Below are 11,336 nucleotides of genomic sequence, written 5' to 3'. Positions count from 1 at the left end.
GAAGCAGAGGATGCTTACTCCAAGATGGTCGTGAAGCATCTGAGATGTCTTTAACCTCTCCAGTCCTGGGAGTCCTCTGGGAATCCCAGCAGCCCTTGAGGTGCTAATTTTTTGCCATGACATATTTATGACTAAAAGATCAAACAATATTTCTGTTATTGGAGTGTAAACTAATCCTTTGTGACTGTGCCCATCGAACATGCTGAAAGGTGGTGACAGTCCTGGGGCTCTGTATGCAGGAAGGAGCGGTAGCAGCAGGATGGGGAGGGTGCGTTGACCCAAATCTTACATACATGTACCTGATCATGCTGCTTTTTCTGGTGCTTTGTCTAAGTTTCACATTTCTATGCACCAGAAGCCTCTGTAGGTTCTCACCTCTTAGTCTCGGCTTTCCCTTTTACTCAAGATCTGCAGAGATTGCTGCTGTATGAAGTTTTTATACACAGCCAACAATAATCCTAGTGGAGAAGGGAGATGTAGAGGCATCGTGTTGATGAACACAAACTGACGTGCTGACAGGAATGCAGGCAGGTTGCTTGAGAGCTGGTCTGTAGATGACTGGCTCTGAAAGAGCCTTTGCACGGAACACAGCAGAGGCTTTTTGGTAAAAGAGCAGTGTAAAGGACAAGTTGTTTCAAACATGACAGGTAAGGTTTTTCTCTTTCTACACGATGTCAAAACATGCTGTGCAAGTAGAGGAGGCCTGTATGGATCCTGCACCAGAACTTCAGTGCTGTTTGTGGTGGCTGAGTTGTGCTTTTCCAGCTGCCACCTTCTCCACTTAGGTCTGAAGTTATCCTCAAAGCACTGTATTGCTAACCAGTTTCCATCCAGCCTTTGCTCTTCCTGAAGTGAGAGCAGAGATCCCTAATTTTTCCAGCATGTTGAGGCAAAACATGAGTTCCAGGAGTGTGCAGCACGTTAGAATTGTGTTCGAAAGCCATCAGCACAGGCTGGTTGTCCCATGCTTCTGCATTTGCTCCCCCAGACCTCCCCATGGGATGGAATTTGGGATCTCCAAACTGGAACAACCTCATGCAGCTTACTTGAGTTCCTGGCTGTAAACAGTGCTGAACCCCGCTACGTACAGAAAACTTTGTTCTTTGATTTCTCCTGGGCCTTTGGACAGGCAGCAGTTTAACATTGTTTTGTTCAGAAGTGGCTTTGAGTGTGGATTGGGTCCTTCTTGTATTTTTTTTCTACAAGTTAAGCTTTATGTGCTGACAGACTTCTGGTGATAAACAGCGTGGCCTCCTCTGCTGCTCTGCCCAGTCTCTTCAGCTGAGTCAAACCTCTATCCTCCAGGGCAGAAGATGGAAAATATTTATAGACAGCGAAATCCAGTTTGAAAGGACATTCCCGAGACCTCGTGCTTTTAAACTTGGACAGGATCCCTCTCACGTCTGGCTCAGGACCTTGAAACTGGACCGGCCCATAAAGTAGTTCACTGGGCCAGATTGAGAAGAGTTTGCTTTCGTCCAGACTTCCTGCTGAGACTATCGAGAGTGTCTTGGGCAGGCTCCAGGTCTATGATTTATGGACAAACCACAGGCCAGGAATTTGCAGTCTAAGCTCCTTGAGCAGCAACTGTTTAAAACATTATGGGAAGAAATGGCCACTGTTTCCAAAAGAAGAAAACTTGGGAGCCATTAATAATGTTTAGCACTTCTGTAGTGTCTTACAATTATCAGTTAATCCTCCCGCTTTCCTTGTACAATAAGGATATTTCTGAATTACTTCACAAATAAGATCTGCATAGTCTGAACAAATTTCCCCAAGAAACACAGTCAATCTGAATTAGGGATTAATTAGGGATTAGGTACCTGCTGGGTTTGGATGAGACACCATAAATGCAGCAGGAGCCTTCAGAGCACCCTGCCCAACACCCTGTTCATTTGAAAACTCTTCCCAGGGCAGTTCTGGGTCTGCCCAAACCTTATCCGGTGAGATCATCCGCTTTCTCAGTAGAACCCAGGTTCAAAAATTCCTGGGATTTCAGAGAAAACCTGGGAGCTTGGCTGCTTACTGGAATTACCCTTCTTTCCAGATTGTTGTCTCCTCTATTGCTCAGGAAGAAGAGGACAGTGTGCTAAAATGACCCTGCTGATCCATCTTGCTGTCTTTCTACACTCAGAACAACTCACCTAACTGGAGCAGGCTGAACACAGTTCTTCCTTTCCTCTCCTCAGCAGGAAATTTTTATTCCAGACAAAGTCATCTGTTCTCCCCTTGCTCTCAGAACCATTTTGTTTCTCCTTTACCCTCCCCATTTCCACTTAACCTCCATCTTCTGTAGAGCACTCTTTGACCTATACTGTGGGTGCAGCACAGTCCAAGCTATGAGGGGAGTTCTTCTGCCATTAATTTTCTGCTGTCATTTTCCCATTCTCGTCCACGACCAAAGGATGTTCCTCGGTGCTGTCTCCTGCTGTCAGAGCTGGAGCACCTTCTCGCAGGAAATTTTTCTCAAGTCACAAGCTCATTCACACACACTGCTCCTGGAAGCAGTCTGGACTGTGAACAGGTGGGAATGGGTAAGGGGAAAAAAAAATGCCATCGGTCCCGGTCCAAATGGAATGGTTGGCAGCAGTGCAGGGACCACAGGCTTCTGTAAGTACTTAAAACTTGTAAGGACTCACGACTGTCACATTGCCATTAATCTATTTACATAGAGCAGGAAGGGTGAAAAATTGGTGAAAGAAGCAGTTTCCCTCCTCTTTTTAAATCTATATGGCAAAAGCTATCATAATGAATTGCCCATTAAACATATCCGTGCAACTTTACTCCAAATGTCAGGACGTTATTTGCAAGGGATTTGGGGTCAGGTAATAGCAGTTAACGAGGAAGCAGGCCATGAAGCCAAACACAACTTGGTTCTTCCCCTTTTGCAGCCCAAGTAAATGAGGGGTAATTGGGGATAAAGCCTACTCCAAAAGTAAATCAGTAAGTAAAGCCTTAATGGAACTGTCCCACATTAAACGCTTAGAAACTCGGAAAGTCAGTGCTATGTCTAGAAGCAGAGGGAGATTCAACTTGAGCGTTGTTTGCTAATGTATCTCAATTGCTGGACTTCCTCTGTCTAAAGTGATTTAGCAGATATTTGGACAAACAAGTGTTCTAAGTTGTCTTGCAATATGCCTAAAGAAATCAAAACATTAGGATTTTTTTGTTTGTTTGTCTAATGGTGTTTTTTTTTTTGCTTTGCCCTTTCAAAAGACTCAGTATTGTGCACTGAGTGTTGTGGTGAGCTTTGTTAACGAGCATGGCCCATGTCCATGAGATTCCATGAAGGACAGATTAATGTAATAACTTTAATGCAAAAAGTAAACTTTACTCAGTCCCCACTGCCATTGGAATTGGCCCTCTTGGCTATTTCTCTGATCACTGTTGACCTAAATTGAACCAATTTGTACTGAAAGCTTAAAAAAGTTCATCTGAAGCTGCCAAAGAGCCACCAGCATTACAAGCCTTAACACAGATCTGTACATTTGCCCGTCAGACTCAGCAGAGATAACAAAGTGAAACACATTTTGAGAAATGCTGAGTGTGGGGATAAAGGTATGTACACATATATAATCTGTAACATGTGCATGCATAGATACGGAGATGCACAGGTTTACACGTTTACTGTAAATATAATTGCATGATGACTTCAAGCAGTTGCTTTTAAAAGTATTTTAGAACTGACAACAGTGTCCAAGAGTTCCATAATAGTAGTTTCCTCCAGAGAAACTTGGCACCAATAGTAAATATGCTGTCTTTTTGCAACGTGTATCAGGGCTCTGCCTGCATCTACAGGGTTGTAATTCACAAGAGGGTACCAAAGCACATAGTAAATCAAGCCAAGGTTTTCATAGTAGAGTTTAAAGCACTGTGGCCCTATGCATGTGCTTTAGGCATGTCTATCAAAGTAGCTTTGCTTCTGCCCTACTGTGCTTTCATTGCCTCTTTGGTTTTTGAGTCCCCACCAGCACAGAACATCCTTCCCGTCCCATGTCATTGCTCCAAGCACTTTTTAGCCATCTCCTTCTGGCTGATGTTCTGCAGGAAACTGTTTTCTTCCACCTCCCTGCATCGAGGCAGGACAGCCAGCACTCGCTGCCTGGGAAGGGGTTACTCGGTCACCTCTGGTACAGACCAGTGCCCTGGTGGGGAGAAAAAGTGAATTATTAAAGCACTGTTAGCAAAAGTCCAGTAGGTCCACACAGAAAATCACAGTGTCTCTGATCGGCTGCCTGATTTTGGGAGAGCTGCTTTGGTTCCTTCTGACTGGCTGCATCTTCTCAGCGACGTTTGGTGAAATAGTGAACAGAGCTTGTTGCAGCAACCATGTCCTTATTGCCTTAGGAATAGTTACAGGCTTTGAAATGCCCTGTGAAATAGATATCAGTTTGGTAGCTGGTTCATACTATTAAATACTTGTGCTTTTGGGTGGATCTGTATTAGTAATACCACAATTCACTTGGTTCTTTTCAATATAGGCTTTAAAAGGATGCATTTATGAACATCAGCAAGGTTGAGAGGGTTTGCACTTGTTGCACTGAACACAGTAAGTTTTAAAAGATTCAAGTGGTGGAAAAACAGTTGCTTGCACATGTTCTGTGTTTCACATTTCCAAGGTGCCTCAGCACTTTTAGAACAGAAAATTGCATTTGTCTATGCAAAATGCAGTAGAAGAGTGAGGCTGCAGCGTTGCCTGGCAGCTGTGCTGCAGAGGCTGGTCTGGCTGAAGATGTGTGCGTTTGCTGTGCTCAGCATCGCTTTGAAGTTTCCCTGTCCAGAAGCGTGTGATGGGGTTTGCAACCTGCAAAGATGCCCCTCCAAGTCTCCTACCTTGGTTTTGGTGCCAGCTGTGTTGTAGCTGGGAGGATGGGACTGTGAGCTGGGGCTTGGGGAGGGCTGAGGTTTGACGTGGGCTGCTTGTTGGGTTGGCCTCACCTGCTTGGCCCCTGCCTTGCCTCACCTCTTGGAAGAACACCAGTGAGGGACATGGGTGCAAAGCTCAGGTTGCTTGGGATAATGGAGCTCTCTTCCCTAAATCAAGTTTCCTGCTTCTCTGGTGCTTAGTTTCATTTATTCTTTTAAATATTTGGTGCTTTTGCATTTATGGTATTGTGCAATGAATATTACTGTGACTTGGCTTAGTTCTTGTGGAACCTACATGGTGTCTCAGTACATTATAACCAGAGTATTCTTCAGTGTGTTTGTGCAATGTTTGCTTGCAAGTTCTTGCAGGGTTTTCTTAAGAGTGCTCCTAATTCCCATAAAGTGTAGTAACTTCAGAGAGAACTTGAATAAACTAGCCAAAGTGTTGAAAGACACAAACCAAAGGATTTCTTCATATCGGTTTTGGGTTCTTTCATACTGGCATGGGCACGTTGCACCTCCTGGGGAGAGTCAGTGCATAAAATGCTCTGATCAGTCTTGCCAAAATAATCAAAGGCACTAATTCTTTGCTAAAAATGTGAGGTCTTCTAGCTAGTATTGCTTGAATTTAGCACGGCTTAAAAAATGAATTGCTTTGTGGGAAGTGAAAAAGCATGGTGCCTAAGTAGCTTTTTCTGTGTTAAAAGTTGCAGATTGTTGTTGTTGTTGTTGTTGTAAGATTTCCAACCAAGCAATGCTATGACAATATCCATTTCTTTTGGTTATGCTAAATTAGAGATTAAGATCTAGTTACAGGGGGAGGGAGGGGAGAGGAGATGTTATGTGTAAAGGGGACACCATATTGATCACAATAAGTAGTGCTTTGTATTTCCTTAGTAAAATGCTTACTTTGTTTTTGAAGAAAACTGATAGTAATGTAGTAATGATAGTATTGACAGCCACAGTGCTTTTTGTTGCTGCTAAACCTCCTCTCTTTGCCTCTTGGCCTGTTAAGAAGTGTTACCAAGGAGTGAGTTGGGTTCTTACCACATCCATACCACATTTTGAGGAATAAAATCCTGAGTTCAACACACAATATGCATTGAAAAGGCAAAGCCACTGTGAGGATACACACACCCCCTCTCTCTGGTGCTTTTAGTATCTGCAGTCCTCTAGCCACAATAAATTGGTCATTTGGAGGAAATAATTCTTGATTGCAACTCCACGCTAGTGTGAGGTGTCAGGGCTTAAGCTGACTAATGAAGAAATGGCATCCATTTCCCTGTTCTACCCCCACTTTGTATAAAGGACAAAATAGAATGGCAATGCTGAGAGATCAGCTCTGTAGAAGCTCGAGCTAACTGCTCACCTCAAATTTCCATGGGGCAAGCTTATTAAAACCTCAAAGCATTCCCCTTATACCAGACTTCACAATTTTCTTATACCAGGCTTTTTTTTTAATGGACTTTAGTTGTAGCTCTGGTAGGTTTTCCGTGTGAGGACAGGGACGTGACTTTTCACCACAGTTCCATGGTGAGCAGGGGCAGGTGTGCCGTATGCACTCCTTAGCTCCATTTACTTAATATTTCTATAAATTCCACTTTTTTTTTTTTTTTTTTTTTTTTAAATAACAAGAAGCGTTGCGTGCTTTGCTACTGCTTTTTCACCACCAGCTCTTCCCAGCGGCCGCCTCCACAGCCCCGGGCGGGGGCCGTGCCCGCTGCCGCCGCTTCCCCAGCGCTCGGCCGCCCCCGGCGGCCACCTCAGGGCTGCCCGGGGCCGGGCCCGCCTCAGGGGCCGTCGCCATGGCAACCGGTGGCGGGAAGCCGGCGCGCACGCGCAGACAGGGTGCGGCCGCCGCCGTCCGCGCCTGCGCGGGCGCCGCCGTCCGCTGCCGCGCGCATGCGCGTCGGCCTCCGGTGCGGGGCGAGGGAGCCGGTTGGCGCCCCGCGCATGCGCCGAGCTGCGGCGGGGCGGCGGGGGGCTCCCCGCGGGGGCGGCGGGGCGGCGGGAGCGGCGGCGGCAGCCCGAGGCGCGGCGGAGAGGTGGGCGGCGGGCGGCGGGGCGGCGTGACGTCATGACGCCGGCGCCGCGCGGCGGCGGGGGCGAGGGGGAGAGGGAGGGGGCCGGGGTGTGACGTCAGCGGGGGGCGGGGCCGGGCAGGGGGGCCGCGAAATGGCGGCGCTGAGGCGGGGCTGGGGCCGGTGGCGGGGCCCCGCGCGGCGTCACGGGACTAAAGTGTTACAGAGTCACACAATTAAAGTGTTTGGTTCAGAATCACACAATTAAAGTGTTTGATACAGAATCACGGAATTAAACTGTTCAGTCCCGAGTCATAGAATTAAGCCGTTCGTTACCTGCCGGTGAAGCTCAGGCTGAGCTTTGGGGTCCTCGCTTGTGTGCGAGGCCCTGGGGCGGTTTGTAGAAATAACATTTGTCAGAGGGACCCGTGTGGTGTCTGTGAGCTGCCTCGCGATGTGGCTGCGAGAGGCACGCGTTTATAAATAATTATAATAGATCCCCAGCATCACTGATGCCATGCCAGGGTTTCACTGACAGCTCCCATCAGGTCTGTAGCTGACGATACATTTGGATATTGGCGAGGTCTGGGGCCTGGCTTCATGAAAGGAGAAGGTATTTTAAGAAAAATAAATGTAAAAATGCGTTTTCAGGACAGAAAACTGAGCCTGTTTGTGTAAGACTCTGGAATATGGAGAACAGAGATGATAGTGTGAAAACATCAAGCAACGTACTGACAAGGTAGTGCATTATCTACCGTGCTGCAGCTCCTGTACGTGATGTTAACTGCAAAGTAGGCAAATTATTCATTGTTACTAATTAATGAAGCATTAGTGGAGGAAGTATATGATTAGGTCACCTGCAGAAATCCACGATGAGTGTGGTAACCTTTCCAAAGCAAGCTTGTTAGGATTCTTGGATAATGTGGGGACACCAAGATGCTGTGCTAAGCTTCACTTTGTAGTTGGCTTTTGTGATAATAAGCTAAAATCAGAAGATGGGCTTTATGGGAGAAAATGGTATTTGTAGGACTTGTATTGTTTGAAGTGAATGTCCCCCAAATGTTTTACGCCTTTTAGAATAACGTTGTCCTCTTGAAAAGAAATGGCTTGAACGTTTAACATTAAAACGTGATTATTTCTCATTATATTCACTTCCTGATTAATCATTCAGTTGATTTTCTTGCCACAAACATCCATAACTATGATTGCTCCCTTCTTTATCTACAAAATTATGAGTGATGATCTGAAATTTCACCGCCACTGTCGCTGGTACCACGTGTAGAGGAAGCTTGGCCTTTTTGCTGCTACAGCTTGGTGTCAGTGTGGTCCTGCAGGGACCTGTCCTGGTGGTGACACCTCTCCGGACTCCTTGCTTCCCAGACAGCCGTACCTGTCCTGTACGTGCAGCCCTGTCCCAAAGCAGTGACTTTGTGCTGAGGTCTCTGCTCGTTTGCCAAGTGTCTGCCTCGTTCTGTTGCTGTCTGTCATCATCAGCATCTCACGGTTCCCTTCTCCCAGACAGCTTGATCATGTGTGCTGTACATCTCTCCAATCTCGTTTCCTAAGCCTAAATAATAGAAAAACGCGAGTGAATCTCTGTGGGACAGTAGCAGAAACATATGCTCCCAATGAACTGCTATTTGTAGTTGCATTTTGAAACCTAGCTAGCTATGTTTTCATCATTTTAAATGTGGGTTGTATTGATTCTGAATTATTTTAATTAATCATTTTGTCCCTTGGTACTTCCTTAATGGTTTACAAAAGAATTACACCTCTGTTAGCACACAGAGGCCTCATTAAAAAGGTATTAGCTTAACGTAGGAGATCTTGGTTTTCATAAAATTGTGTTGATTGGTATTAATTTTATTATCCGTCTTTAGTCATCAATTCCCATATAAGCCATTTCTTTAACGGCCTGGTGTTGATCTCAGTCTGAAAGATGGGTGTTTGCTTCCCTAGTTGTCCTTGTGAAAAATCGCAGTTAGCAGTCTAGAGAGCTGTTAGCCCGTTTTTCTGTAACTCTGCCTGTAAATGATCTGAATCTCTTGGCAGAAATATCTTCAGTAGCCGCTACCAAACACGCTTTGGATTAGCTGGGGTAGGTTCCATTCATCAGCGTTGTGGTACGGGTCCCAGGACCATAGGATGTTCTGTATAATATAACATTTGTGTGGGTTTCCTCATAGATATTTATGCAGAGATTTAGTTCTGCATATTTTCAGTTAGTATTGACAGTTCTACAGTTTGTTTTCTCACCACCCAGTGGCCTTGGTAGGTCTTTGTTCTCGTTTTTGGTGTACACCAAAGGTTCTTTTTGAAAGTCCTTAACTTTTGTGACCAGAAAATTAATCTTACATAATTTTATCCCCTTTTCATTTCTCTACAGTTCCTTGTTTATGTTCAGTGCTATCCCATTTTCTTATCGTGATGTTATCTTACACATTTATTTTTATTATTACTGTGATTACTTCTCTCCTGCACTGAACAATAAATTACTTCTCAGTAAGTATTGTTCTTTTTATTGATTTTTGGGCCTCCAGTGAAATGGTTTTATTCAGTCCTTAATTCTCAGTTGTATGTTTCTGTTTAAATGAATAATTTTCCTGTTGCTTTCAGTCACATCAAATAAGCATTTTTGAAACACCAGCTGCATACATTTCTTATTTGTATGCTGCTGTGTTTGCATACAAGCGACGAGCATTTGCACCTGAGCAACCGTTATTTTTATTTTTATGGTCACTTCCCCTTTATCCTTCCAGAGGAGGTAGAAAATAAAAATTTCCTATTTTGGTGAAGCGCTTTGTAAACTAAGGTCAGTTTCTCCAGTGTTTGAAAGCTAGAGAGGCATTTTGTCATGTAAGTAGTGATTTAAAATTCATGCCTAGAATGGGATAAAGCTTTTATTGGACATAAAATACTTTAACATATGTACAAGGTGCTAGCAGGGGGAGGTGTAGTCTCTAAAAGAAACGTGAGCATGGTACCCCGATGGGATATAAGGTATTGTAAGGGGTATTGTCAGGTAGACATCATTACTGGTCATTGCTAAGATTGCTTGTTAGTCTGATTGTGCTTGCTTAGCTATCATTTTCTTGCTTACATAGACTTGAATTCAGTTGTCATCTCCTGTATCTCCACATCTGTTTTTATTACCCTTTTCTGACATGGAAAAGCTGTCAGAGGCCAGGACAGGAGGGTTGGTACCCGGCTTTGAATTCCTATTCTGCTCTTAGGTGTTTGCTCCTCGCTGACCAAGATCTGCTGTCCTCAGCGTTAACGTTTTTGCCCAGCTGCAAGCAAAGTGAACCTGCCCTGCGTGGTTCTCACGTTGTGTTTCTGTAAGGCACCCTGTGCCATAAAGGTGTTGGCTGGTGCAGGGTCATGTGTGGAGCGTTTAAAGATAGAGAAATTCTGAAAATCGTCCTGTGCACATGCTCTTCTCCATCAGGAATGGGAAGTGGTGGGAACCTGTAGGAAGATTTTTTTGTTACAGGCTTTAGTCAGGAAAAATCCCTAGGGGGTTTCTTTTGGTGTGGTTTCCAGAGCAAACACGAGAGAAATTCTTTCCCTTTGCAGTATTTGGACTGGCCTGACTGAACGTTTTGCTACCAGCCTCCACGGCTTCCTCCTGCAGATTTCAAAAAAAAGGAGAAGGGCAGAGGGCGACGAAATGCCCAGTGCCAGCACAATGGCATGTGGCATCAGGGTTTCAGTTAGTGACCAGCTGCAGTGGAGGTCGTGGAGGAAGAAATGTGGCGAGGCAGAGCTGGGGGCTGGCAGGGGAGCAGGTACAGGCTGGGTGCTGCTGGCCGGGCCCAGACAGCACTGATCCTCAATCTGTGGCCGTAACCTATTCTCGGAGACTGAAGTGGCAGAATTGTTCCTGGAGCAAGTACACAGGTTAAAAGCAGTAAGTAAACAGGCCCAGATGTGCATTCAGGAGTTCAGAAGAGATATTTCAAGTGGTTGAGTTGCTGGTATAAACGTGCTTTCAGTTGTCAAAAGAGAAGCTGCTCCAGGTGTTGGGAGGATAGCAGATATTTTACCCATTTTCTTCATTTCCTGGAAGGATTCTGTGACTGAACTAAGTAATTACAAGCCTGTAAGTGTTTAATATGTACCTATTAAACTGGTTGAAATGATCACTGAATTCTTTGCAGATGTCTGTCATCATGCATTTTTAACCTGATAGCATCTTACCAGCATGGGAGCCAGGTCTCCCCGGGAGGCTGCCTCTCAGAAGTCTGATGGAGTGGTTTGATGGCAACAAATTAGGAAATAAAAAACAAATTAACACAGCTTACTCAGAAATCCTTTGAAAAGTGGAACGAGGTAAAGAATTATTTTGATGGTCTGAGAGAGGAAACTGACGGAAGGATCACAAAGAGCATCCACGGGCTTGTTCTGAACCTGTGGGGCACAGAGGTGAAGAAAGAGAGAAATCCTACA

The sequence above is a fragment of the Aythya fuligula genome, chromosome 15, assembly GCF_009819795.1.
Source record: "Aythya fuligula isolate bAytFul2 chromosome 15, bAytFul2.pri, whole genome shotgun sequence".
NCBI lineage: Eukaryota > Metazoa > Chordata > Aves > Anseriformes > Anatidae > Aythya > Aythya fuligula.
This window is presented reverse-complemented; position numbering follows the sequence as displayed.